Consider the following 12404-nt stretch of genomic DNA (forward strand, 5'->3'; position numbering starts at 1 on the left):
CTGTAATCCCAGCACTTTGGGAGGCTGAGATGGACACATCTCTTGGTCAGGAGCTCAAGACCAGCCTGATCAACATGGTGAAACCCCATCTCTACTAAAAATACAAAAATTAGCTGTGTGTGGTGACAAGCACCTGTAATCCCAGCTACTCAGGCTCCTGAGGCATAAGAATGGCTTGAACCCAGGAGGCGGAGGTTGCAATGAGCCAAGATCACACCACTGCACTCCAGCCTGGGCAGCAGAACAAGACTCCATCTCAAAAAACAAAATAATAATAAATTAAATAAGAAAAAATGATGCCAGGCGGGGTGGCTCATGCCTGTAATCCTAGCACTTTAGGAGGCTGAGGCGGGCGGATCACCTGAGGTCAGGAGTCTGAGACCAGCCTGACCAACATGGAGAAACCTCATCTCTAATAAAAATACAAAATTAGCCAGATGTGGTGGCAAATGCCTGTAATCCCAGCTACTTGAGAGGCTGAGACAGAAGAACTGCTTGAACCCAGGAGGAGGTTGCGGTGAGCCGAGATTGTGCCAAACCTGGACATGAGTGAAACTCTGTCTCAAAAGAAAAAAAAGAAAAAATGACAATAGGCTTTTTCCTTATTCAGAAAGTTTTAAAGACAAAATCAAATTAAAATTAAACAATTTTTTAATGAAATTTTTTAAATTCAAATTATAATCTAGGTTCCAATTATGGTAAAGTTGCATCAGCTACCTATTGTTTCCAACAGAACATTAACACAATAAATGGTAATTAAACATAATTCCTAATATAAATTACAAAACTACAACAGGCAATAAAATCAAAGAAATTGCCCTTTAATGCACTTGAGATAACCTCTGTTTCAAAAACTGCTGGCAATACCTTTTCTCAAGCTCACTTTTCCAACATTATCTAATGAGGTGGCAAGGGAACATTTATGTCGTCTTTACAGTTATTTCAACAAATCATTTATGCAGGGGTGCAAGTACCCTAGAAAATTACTATATGTCTTACGCCCAACTTCTAGAATTCACTAAGCCTAAGAATTGCAATGTTTTGAGAAAGACCTAAATTTTTAAAGTTGAAATCCTATCTCACATCAATTACATGGAAAAAAAAGACATCAGAGAAACGCATATAAAAATCTCTACACTACTCTGGAGTTAGCTGAATTATCTTAGAGGATGAGGAAGAAAAGAGAGAGGGAGAGGGAGGCAAGAGGAAGGACGAAAGATGAAAGGAGAGAAAGAAAAGTAAGGAGGGGGTATAAGGCCTGTGGGACTGTATCAACTTTGAACACATTTCCCCTTCCCTAAGCCTCAGTTTACTCATTTGTAAAACACACACACCATCACCTGTGTCAGTGTTTCCCAAAGCAAGGAGACCACTGGAAGATTTTAACAGCACAAACAGAAAGCATTTTAAAACATTCCAAAGCTATTACACCTTTTTCATTCTCTTTCAATCCTGATTACATCAGAAGAAAAATCTTGGTGTTAGTTTTTCTAGTGCTCACTAATCTCTTTAACAAAGGCCTAGTCAGAGACTTTGGCAGACAATAGCACCTAGAATTTAACATAATTCTATTTTCATTAAATTTTTTTCATTGTTACTTTCTATTTGTGGCAAATAATTTTTCATTTAGGCTAATGAAAAAAATTTCCTTTTAAAATAAATGTTGGGTTGCAGAATGTTAACACTATTCAATATTTAAAACATTAAAAAGCAATACATTAGAAAATGACAAAAATCATGTGGTGATACAGGAAAAAACTTTAGTTTTAAAAATACTGGTTTAAGCCAGGCACGGTCATTTACGCCTGTAATCCCAGCACTTTGGGAGGCCAAGGTGAGCAGATCATGAGGTGAAGAGATGGAGACCATCCTGGCTAGCATGGTGAAACCCCATCCCCACTAAAAAAATAATAATAATACAAAAAATTAGCCAAGTGTGGTGGCACATGCCTGTAGTTCTAGCTACTTGGGAGGCTGAGGCAGGAGTCACCTGAACCCAGGAGGCAGAGGTTGCAGTGAGCCAAGATCACCCCACTGCACTCCAACCTGAGCAACAGAACAAGACTCGGTCTCCAAAAAAAAAAAAAAAAAAACTGGTTTAGCAGAGTAGTGGTTAATAGTAGGTTATTTTCAACTCTAAGCCTCAGTTTACTCAACTGTAATAGGGGAATATCATCACCTATCCAAAGTTATAGAAAGGATTACATAAGTTAGTTTAGGTCTGTGCCTAATGTGGAGTGTTCAACAACTATTTGTTCCCTTCCCTTTTAATGGTATTACCAGAAAGCCTTTTTAGAGACCTCCAGAGAGAGACTTTGGGTAGGGGGTGGGGAAGCCAGGCTTCCTGTATATCAGAGACAGGAGCATTTGCTCTGGTCATAATACTTCCCTCTAACAACCTCCAGGGACCTGGCCTTGCTTTTACCCTGATAAAGCTGCAATCTATTCTCCTAAGGCTCATAATTCTACTTATAAGCAAGTGACTGGGAATAAAGTGCTACAGAAAAGTGGCACATATCTTAAATCACTGAGAAGTCAAACCCCAAAGGGCACCAAGGAAGGAAGGGCCATTTTAAAACAGAAGTCCAAGCCAAAATAAAGTATTTCATTTGGGCAAATTCAACAACTCTATAATGGAAAAGAAAGTCACCAGGTAGTCCATAACCAGCCTTTATCACTTTATCATCCGATATTATCAAACTAGAGCCCACAGGGGAGAAAACCCTTGGGAGGAGGAGGAGTTCCAGCTCACAGTAGGAATGCTTCAAGAAAAGGAACACCAACTTTAGATCGTACTTACTATAGTCCTACCACTTCGTAGTAGTAATAGGCACTTTATTTTACATATATTGCCAAATTTTTGCAAACCTATACATGAGATAATTCCAAGTCAACACACCAAATAGCCAAATCTCCAAATAGCCAATTCTCCAAATTTATCAAAAATTTGTTTTAACTATTTGGACAGTTTATAACATTCATATTGATGGGATGGTTCAATTAGCTTTTAAGGATTTCTGCCAAGTTAGAACTGACCATTGGAAGAGCAGCAGTTTCAAGATGTTCAATTTGTCTCTACACTACAGCTGGAGAGAACTGAGGCAGAGAGGACCTCTGCTGGTAGAAATATACATCCTTGTCTGTACCATAGCAGGTAGGGGAGAAATGGCACATAGGAAAAGCGAAAGAAGAAATGGAAAAATTGGTGGGGAACATTTAAGAAAAAGGAGATTGACAACAGGTTCTGTAAAGCCTACGGATTAGATTCAGCAAATTGTCTTTTATTGAATGGAATACTGGGTAAACTAAACATCTGGCAAACTGGTTTTCAATGACTTGGATTGTGGTAAACTGGTCCGCCATACCTATGAGATCGATGATGCTAACTTTACTTACAGATAAGGAAATTAACTCAAACTTCTGTAAAGTAACACAGCTGCTTTCTAGGTTTTCCACAAACCACCTCATTTCATTCTCCAATAATCTGTGTGGTGACTCCACATTCTTTTACCACCCTCCACCCAGTATCTCCTCCCCAAACATACACCACCCCCTTCCACCCAACTGTCCAAAAAAAAAATCACACGAAAAGAAAAGACAGCATTTAAACCCAGGTCTAACTTTAAAGCTCAGGCTCTGATGCACGTAGTTATCACTACATCTTAACAATTTCCTGAAATAATTTTTAACCCCTGCCCTCTTACTGCTAAAGCTTGTCTACCATTAATACAGTAACTCTTTTCTGCAAAGATCTGCTTTTCAGAGGCTGAGTCACATTACCACCAGACTAAACGAAAATATTTCAGCAAAAAGTCAGTATTTCAGAGATCCAATTTAGCCTAAATAACCTTATTGCTCACATGATTTCAGATCAAATTTTGCAGAACTGAAATTGCTTGACAACTTCCATTACAGACTCTCAGACTGGTAATCCCGCTGTGTATTAATGAAGTTTTCATTATGTTGGTTTCACTCACAAGCATACTGGCATATAATTTCATGATTATTATGATCTAAGTGTGACTACGTTAGTCTCATTAAATAAATGCAGTAACTAAAATAATCCTAAAATCTGCAAGATCTATGTAACACATTAGTGTTTGCTCAAACTATCTGCTTTACTACTGGACTCTTCAGGGAGCTATCACATTTATGATGCTGGAAGACATGTCTTATCTGACCTATTGACACATAAAACCTAACTTTTCTTATAGCAACAATGTCAAGGTTCTTTCTATCAATAAGATAGTACTTCAAGGCTCTCTAAACAACTGAGAATATATTCTACCCTTCTGGTAAGCCGAAAAGTTCTTTATTCACAGATCTTAAGATGTGGCTCATATATAAAGCATTTTTAAAACATTAATATTTTTACTTTTACACTGCCTGAGTATAATCAGAAACTTTCACTAACAAAATTCCCACTGTGTAAAATATTTTAAGAATCAATTAAACTTACTTTTAAAAAAGTGTTAAATATTTGTTCTGATTCCCCACTGGGTTCAAAAACCTCTTTGATGTTAAGATGGGGAAAAGATAGATCTTTTCAGCAAATCTGAATAGCACAAAATGACATTTTGAAAAATGCCACCTTCTCTTAAACCTTTTCAAGTACATATTTTAAATGATCAACAAATAGATGACAAACTTAATTATTTTTGTAGCCCATACTGGGCTTCTCTTTGCACTTTAATGGCACCTCTTATTAATTATTTCTGATCTTCAGTGTACACCCAAGGCTACGCTTAATGTTTTAGCAAATAGAATACAATTCTTTTGAAATTGACAAAAGCTATAAATTTAACTCAAGACAGCTTTTGTAGTTCAGCTAGATTCAAGGTCATCTCAAGGCTTTTAATTACTAACCAGGATTTGAGGAGGTTTGTGCTCAATATAGTTGAGGGAAAGAGCAGCTGGCTTATTCATTTTCTTATTAAAAAGCATTATAAAACCTGTGTTGGCAAATTACAAGTTTCTGACCACCAGTGGTGAGCATGAAGCAGCAGAGCAAATGATCTTCAAACGTTCATGTTTACTTTGAATCAATATAAACTTTAAAAATGTCTAAAGACTCCTTAATTTTAATTTCAGCAAATATGACTTATGCTTTAATTAAAAAATATAGATAGCTGGATTCCCAAAATGTTCCTATTTTCATTCTGAAACTAGACCTGTTAAAATCTGAATGCCCTTCAAATTCTTATAAGATTTAGATTCTTTCACCATCAAACACTGAGCAGGTTCAGGATAGAAACTAGCCACTGAGGAACCTATGCAGATTTCTAAAGGAATGCAAGTTTAAAATCTCTCTCCATGTACTTAATTTCTCTTCACACTCAGGTGTAGGTCTCAAGACACAGTAAAGACTTTGTATTAGATGATATAATTGTATTAGAAGACACACGAACATCAACTCATCATCCCAAGATTTTCAGAGGCAACCACAGAAGGCTCTAGAATGTCTTTGCCAACCATTCACCCATATCTATAAGAAAGAAGGAAGCCTCAGAAGGGTTTCTAAGCACAGCTCTGACCAGGCTGGAGATACTGGGCTGAGGGTGTAGAGCAACATTCTAGTGCCAGAATCAAAAAGAAAAAAAAAAAAAAAAAGAGGAGGGAATGGCTTTCTTTCCCCCAAAAAAGAAAAAGCAAAGAGTCTACCCACAGTATCTCAATTCTATCTCAAGCACCAGGCATGTATTAAAACAAATAAGTGCCGCTGACAGCACTTGGTATACAAGGTATCTTAGTGTAAATTAAACTAGTTGTTGGTGAGGGTACATTGAAATAGACATATACTTCTCAAAATTATTCCCCAAAATAAGCCAAGATAAAAGAAAGCACAAGATAGTGTGAGCAGCATTGTTATAACATTGAAAAAATAAAATCTAAATGGCCAGCAATGAAAAACAATGGGCTATCATACACCTATCAAAAGTTTCCGATAACTTGATGTTGAATGAGTGAAGTTTATAACAGGAGAAAAACATTTAAAAATTAAACAAAAAGCAGAAAACACAATAGTATATGCTGTATGACTAAAAAAATGAGACAAGAAAACTAGTACTTGATGTCCAGAAGAAAATGTTAATGAAAGTTGCTTAGTGGTTGGATTATAGGTTATTTTCCCTTCATTTTCCATATTGTCTTCAGTGACCATGCATTATTATATATTTTTTTAAGATGGGGTTTCACTATGATGGCCAGGCTGGTCTTGAATTCCTGACCTCAGGTGATCCATCCACCTCCGCCTCCCAAAGTGCTAGGATTACAGGTGTGAGCCACCGAACCAGGCCAACCATTCCTTAATTTTAAAAACACTGGATTCTTTTTTTTTTTTTTTTTTTTTTTTTATGGGTGGCACTCTTCGATTGTTACCCAGGCTGGAGTGCAATGGCGCGATCTCGGCTCACCGCAACCTCCGCCTCCTGGGTTCAGGCAATTCTCCTGCCTCAGCCTCCTGAGTAGCTGGGATTACAGGCACGCGCCACCATGCCCAGCTGATTTTTTGTATTTTTAGTAGAGACGGGGTTTCACAATGTTGACCAGGATGGTCTCGATCTCTTGACCTCGTGATCCACCCGCCTCGGCCTCCCACAGTGCTGGGATTACAGGCTTGAGCCACCGCGCCCGGCAAAACACTGGATTCTTAAGCAGCTCACATCTAAGAACCGAAAGACCTAAGGGCCACAGGCAATTCAAGCACACAGACCCTCAGAAATCACAAGTATTTAAAACTTAAATACAAGATGCAGCTGTATCTCTCCTGCTTTTATTTATATGCAAGCACTTCCAACGGTGTTTCCCAGGACGTGTTCCTTAGACAATGCTCTAACCCTGCTTTCCAAACAAGGCATTTGAAACACTGGGTATTCTCCAGCCAGGAGTCCTTATCTATGCTCTGAGACTAGCTTTGGAGAATAAATTTACAGTGTTTCACATACTTTGGATTGTACACAAATGCTCAGTATGTTTTGATGGGCACACTGTACGAAAAGCAAACTTACTTTGAAATATTCTGAAAAGACTCACAGCAGATAGGAAATTTTATCTCCAAATGTTAAATGCACTTCTTCACAGTAGTACTTTCAACAACTGCTTGCAGTCAGTCCTGAATTCCAGGGAACCCAAGTATCTTTCATATTCGATCTGTCACCAAAAAAGGGAATATTTTTTTGTGGGAAAGCAATTGTATTTTCCCACATTAGGTGATTGATTAAGTTCTCTCCTCTAAAAGGCTGATTGGTTTCCTGGTGCCAGTAAAATGATTGATGAATATTTCAACTGCTGCTACCCTGCTACACTCTTCACTTCACCCCTCCCCCATGCACCTCTCCCCTTTCCTGCTGGGTTCCCTTTTTACAGACCAGCAGCATTTAAGGAAGTTTCCCTTCTGTTTTGCAATTTTCCTTAATGAATCTACCTTCTCAAATGAAGCGCATTTAATCTTAAGAAGAGAGCACTCTTCTCAGTGCTCAACGAGTTTTGCAGATAAATATCCCATTAAAAGGAATGAGGAAAAACTCTAAAATTAACTATGGGTTTGACTCAGTGAATGAAACCGTACTCAAAAACAAGAAAAAGTGGCATGGAGGGGTTAGAAATGAAAAAAGCGATCTTGTTTAAAAAAACAAATACTCCATAACTTACTTCAAATTTACATCACAAATTTTCATAACATCAGAACTGTAACTATAAACATTTCTATAAAGCAGACCCAAAGAATGAAATTTACAGGTAAATTATGTGATCCCACGGACTGTAAAGCAGCCAAGTGTTCTAAAGCAGAACAGGGAAACAGTTTGGTAAATGTAAATATTCTTAGAGGGATGACTGAACAGTATCTAAAATCAAAATCATCCCAGAGAATCTGGGCAGCGAGTACCACAGCTGTTTGCTTTAGGCAGGGCTTTTCTAAATTGCAACTTCCTGTTTTTTCCAATTCATTCCATCAGAAACCTAGAAAATCCATTTGAGGATTATCTAATTTAGCTCCTCCATTTTTATACGTAGACCCATAGAGACATGCCTCTGAGACAGAGCTAGAATCAGAACCTAGGCATAGTGTATCTCTTGGGCCTCAAAACCACTCAATGTTTGGGCTCCTCTCTGAAGTCTTTTCCTATTCAAACTACTTTGCTAACATCCTCTTTTACATCTTTCTCACTATCTCTCTTTTCACTCGGAAATCACCTTCTGTATTTTATAAGTTTTGGACAACTAGTTCTCATATTTCTTTAGTGTGACAGAAATTTTAAAAAGGTACACAGGACAAAGACCACCTTTTCCTAAGCTGCATTCCCGAATGCAGTCAAGCAAACAGCCACTAGTTTACTGGCCATCTCATCTTCATCTGGGGTATCTGGTCACCTTAAATTACAGGAGAACCATGTTTCCAAAGAGAAACTACATTCTAGTTCCACGAGGGCTCATCAAACCTTGGATTTGTTTCACCACACTGCTTGACTCAGATATTGGCTCCAATTTCCTCAAGTAGCTGAAAAGCGTATTCCTTTCGCTTATATTTCATAGACTTTCTCTGACTACCAGCAAGGGACGCTGATATAAGCAGAAGACTCATATTCCTGACTTGACTCTTTCATTCACTCACTATTCCTGGAACACCAATTCTCAGTGCTTAGGATACAGATAAAAGACATTGTACCCGTGGCCCTGAGTAACTCAAAACACCTTCATTCCTTAGCAGCCCTTGGGTTCACCAAAGATTGTCCCTGATTTGGTAAAATTGTTTTCTGGCCAATGGTTTATTAAAACCAACATGAGTCGGGAGGCGGAGGTGGGCAGATCACCTGCAGTCACAAGTTCGAGACCAGCCTGGCCAACATGATGAAACCCTGTCTCTACTAAAAACACAAGTTAGCCTGTAATCCCAGCACGTTGGGAGGCCGAGGCGGGTGGATCACAAGGTCAAGAGATCGAGACCATCCTGGTCAACATTGTGAAAAAAAAAAAAAAAAAAAAAAAACACAAGTTAGCCGAGCGTGGTGGCAGGCGCCTGTAATCCCAGCTGCTCAGGAGGATGAAGCAGGAGAATCACTTAAACCAAGGAGGCAGAGGTTGCAGTGAGCCAAGACAGTGCTACTGCACTCTAGCCTGTAAGACAGTGCAAGACTCCAGGGAGGAGAGGAGGAGGGGAGGAGGGGAGGGAGGGAAGGAGGGGAGGAGGGGAGGAGAGGAGGGAGGGAGGGAAGGGAGGGAAGGCAGGCAGGCAGGCAGGCAGGCAGGCAGGCGGGCGGGCGGGCAAGAGGACAGGCGGGCAAGAGGACAGGCGGGCAAGAGGACAGGCGGGCAGGCGGGTGGAAAAGCCAACATGAGAGAAAAGAAAAAAGTCACTTGCAACTTCTAAGAGTAGGCCTTTTTGTCTCTAATCAAAAGAAGCTGAATTCTGGGCCTCTCCAATAAATGCCCTAGATTCTTAGGTTTCTGCTTTTAAGCAGGTATTATGCTTGGCAATTTACAGACCTAATCCTTATAACCCTACAGTCAATTTCAGAAATGTCAGAGTATATGGGAGGAGAGGGGATGTTAACTATATAAAACAAATTATTAATGCTGTTACTAGCTGTGAAATCTGGAACTTTAAACTCTGTGGCTCTCAGTTTTCACCTGTAAGATGGGGATAATAACAGAACACCTACCTCAGAGTTATGAGAATATATATACACAAGGTATTTAGGTTATATAACAAGCACTACGTAAATGTTAGCTATTAATATTAAACGGGAACACTAAAGTTCAGAGAAGTCAAGTGACAAAGTCATATAGCTGTGATCTTTGTTCGGCCACACTCCTGAGTCCCTGCTCTTTCCCTCTCATACCATCTAACCAAAATCCTTCCTCCCTGGATGGGACTACTACTGCCATTTCCAAAAAACAAAGCCCTCTAAATGCATGTCAACGGGGGGTTTCCCCCAGGTGGTTTATTATCCTGCTAAAAAGGCATCTTGGGGGAAGGATTCCAAGCCTAGAGAGAGGAAGTCTCCTGACAGTTTAGATTTCAAGAGTACAGTAAGAATATGGAAGAAAAAAAAAGCCAACTCTATTAGGTTTAGTAATTAAAGCAATTTAACTTAATTGAAGAATGCATTTGAAGATTTCATGTGAATCTTGAAATCCAAACACTAAGATAAAAAAGAAAGGCTTCCATTTTCTTATAACTAAGCTGCAATCCCCACAGAACACAAAAATGTTTTCGAAGGTACATTACATGAAACTCCAAGAACATCAAGATAATTACAGAGGTCTTAGGAAGGAAGCCCAAATAATTATCTCACTGATCTTTCATCATCTACCCAAGCTTCACCTTGATTTCTAATGCAGTAACTCCTTGTTATTCACATTGTTATGTGACATTTCTTCAGCCAGTAAGCCCACTACAGGATGAGTTCTACCTAGCAACTACCCTAAGGAGTAAATCTCTCTTTAACAACACAGTAATTGACTTACACTAAAATGTTACTTACACTAGGAAGGATACTCTTAGACCAGAGGAGGAGATGCCTCTCCTATACAGACTTTATTACCACCTTAGTGAAAACTAGGTTAAAAGTAAACCAATTTACAAAATGGCATCATCGAAATCACAACTCGAAGACTCAGTAATAGCCAAACATGTCTAAGGAAAGCAAACAGGCAAGCTATTCTTGACGAGTTTTAAAAGCATGATAAGATCTTTATCTCCTATAAATAGTTCATCATTTTATAGCAATGACTCTAAATTGTGTTGTCAGATTTATTCCACAACTGTAAGTCTACCCTTGGCGAGGCACTGGTTCTCTTGAAAAATTGCTGCCACAAGATAATCAACAGTTAAGCAATAGGTTTCATTTCACAGGTAACAAAAGCTTTATCAGAGAACTCAGTTAAGAGTGCACTACCACAAATTTCACTTATTCTCAAGCAAAGAAAACTTTAAATGATATGAACTCATTTTCAATAAAAGCAGCTCAATTATGGAGTGAAATAAGAAAACTCCAAAGTAAAAAAGCACTAATAATGGTATCTGGTGAAGTCACTACGTTCTTACACATTTAGTTAGTACATTTAATACAGGAGTTCTCGTGTATTTTGGCCTGAGTGTCCTTTGGAACCCTTTTCACATTCTTAAAAATTATGAAAGACCCAAAAAGGTCGATGTTTATGCGGCTTTGTGTATTGATATTTATCATACTGGAAAATAAAACTATAAAAAGTTAAAATATTTAACAATCCATTTAGATTTAATAAATCCACTGCATGTTATAACATTTTTATGAAAAATTATCCAATAAAACTTAAAAATTAGAAGAGTGGCACTGTTTTACATTTTGCTCATCTCCTTGCCATCTGGCTTAATTCTAGCAGTTGGATCTCCTATCTGCTTCTGCATTCAGTATGTTGTGATTTCTTTGTTGTTGCTGAAGCACAGGCAGAAAATCTGGCCTCACAGATTTATGATCAGAAAAGGAAGAAGTATTTGCTTTTTAAAGTAATTGCAGATATTCTTCTTTGACACGACACCAAAATTCAGTAACTGGTACTTTATTAAAGGTTAGTTCAGTTTGAGTTTAAAATTGTATCAATGAACTATGTGTAATCTATTAAATTAAAATCCATTGGTCAATCTGGCATTTTGAACAGATCTCTTACCCATGCAGGTTCCTGTAATATCACACGTAGATCTTTTAGAAGATACTGCATTACTGAGACATGCAGATTTTCAAAATGTTGATACATTTCGTAATATCAAAAATCACTTTTGTTAATTTCATCATCCATTTCATCAGAAAAGGCTTTAACCATTGGGAAGCTGTCAAGCTCATATTGGCAAGTACAAGTTTTCCAAAACTATTGCTTGAAAGTTCAAATTTTATTTACTGGCAAGCAATACTGTCAGTTTTCCTTGATATTACAGGTTCACTGTTCGTTTAAGAAAAAATGGTCTGCCAAATGCTCAAGACTGAATCAAATATAGTTTAATCAAATAAAAATGGTATTCCAGGAACAAAAGTAGCTAGCTCAGATCACAATATAATCACACAAGCACTTTGCCTTAAAACCATTTTTAGTTTGCACTAGAAGTGCTTTGCATGTACTTTTTTCATTTTGTCACACAGAATATCAAAAACACATGTACTTCAAGGGTCAAAATTTAATAATCACTTTTACTGCTTCAAGGATGACATTAAGTGGAAAAGTCTTTTTACAAAATACAAGTGCATGGAAGTGAAGAATATAATGACTACTGATACAGTTTTGTATCTTGATTTCTGGTAAGGGACCAACATTTTTTACTATTGTTTCTGCAAAATCAGTGCAAATGTCAATACAGTGAAAAAGGCAAATAATGTCTTTGCATTATGATTAACATATTTCTTAGAACATCCTGAAAGGGTCTCAGGGAC

The sequence above is a fragment of the Sapajus apella genome, unplaced genomic scaffold (assembly GCF_009761245.1).
Source record: "Sapajus apella isolate SASKATOON/1434 unplaced genomic scaffold, GSC_monkey_1.0 scaffold76, whole genome shotgun sequence".
Lineage (NCBI taxonomy): Eukaryota > Metazoa > Chordata > Mammalia > Primates > Cebidae > Sapajus > Sapajus apella.